The 1,090-nt window shown below is 45.7% G+C and overlaps 1 protein-coding gene across 1 annotated transcript in view; it reads left to right on the top strand.

Annotated features, from left to right (window-relative positions):
- The window catches only part of PPP2R3C (protein phosphatase 2, regulatory subunit B'', gamma), a 34,018-nt gene that overhangs the window by 5,210 nt on the left and 27,718 nt on the right, over positions 1–1,090 (top strand). The gene's annotated exons all lie outside the window — the stretch shown is intronic.

Raw genomic sequence — 1,090 nt, 5'->3', positions numbered from 1 at the left:
GTGTGTGTGTGTGTGTGTGTGTGTGTGTGTGTGTGTGTGTGTGTGTAGGGGGTGTTGAAGACGGGCTTTGTTTTGCCTTCAAGAAGTAGGTGTTAAGTGAGATAAAAGAGATGGGAAATGCTTCTGTGGCAGGTTAATGCTCCCTGGGGGGACCTGGGAAGAATGCTCCAGCCGTTTAGAAGTGGTAGGAAAGGAGTAGAGAGGGTGGAAAGGCATTAGAAACTCATTTTCTACACATCCTTGCCTTCCTTTCTTGCTTGTATTTCTTGGACCTTGAACAGTTTAGAGCATGGGCCTCAGTTTTCTTCTTCTGCCAAGAAAAAGATTTGGACTTTAAGTGCCTCTTAAATTCCTTTAACTTTAATCTTCTCTGGTGAAATTTTTATTTCTATCAACTGTCGTTTGGATGTTTGAAACTCCACACACTTTCTGGACCACATACAGAGTCCAGCCAGGAAGAAGAAAATGAATAGGGTGATGTTCTATGCTAGGGAACAGACTTTACTAAAAGGAGTAAAATTTATATATATATATTTCAGAGAGGAAGGGAGAAGGGAGAGGGAGAAATAGAAACATCAATGATGAAAGAGAATCATTGATCAGCTGCCTCCTGCATTTCCCATACGAGGGATCAAGCCTGTAACCTGGGCATGTGCCCTGACCAGGAATCGAACCGTGATTTCCTGGTTCATAGGTCAGTACTCAACCACTGAGCCACACTGGCTCTGCGGGATTATATCTTAAATTTTATATATTTGGCATAACCGGTTTGGCTCAGTGGATAGAGCATCGGCCTGCAGACTGAAAGGTCCCAGGTTCGATTCCGGTCAAGGCCATGTACCTTAGTTTCAGGCACAACCCCAGTAGGGAGTGTGCAGGAGGCAGCTGATCAATGTTTCTCTCTGCCCTGACCAGTTTGGCTCAGTGGATAGAGCATCAGCCTGCAGACTCAAGGGTCCCTGGTTCGATTCCGGTCAAGGACATGTACCTTGGTTGCATGCACATCCCCAGTAGGGGGTGTTCAGGAGGCAGCTGATCGATGTTTCTCTCTCATCCATGTTTCTAACTCTCTATCCCTCTCTCTTCCTCT

This window comes from Myotis brandtii, unplaced genomic scaffold (assembly GCF_000412655.1).
Source record: "Myotis brandtii unplaced genomic scaffold, ASM41265v1 scaffold194, whole genome shotgun sequence".
Classification (NCBI taxonomy): domain Eukaryota; kingdom Metazoa; phylum Chordata; class Mammalia; order Chiroptera; family Vespertilionidae; genus Myotis; species Myotis brandtii.
The sequence above is the reverse complement of the archived record's forward strand: the minus strand, read 5'-3'. Positions and strand labels throughout refer to the sequence as shown.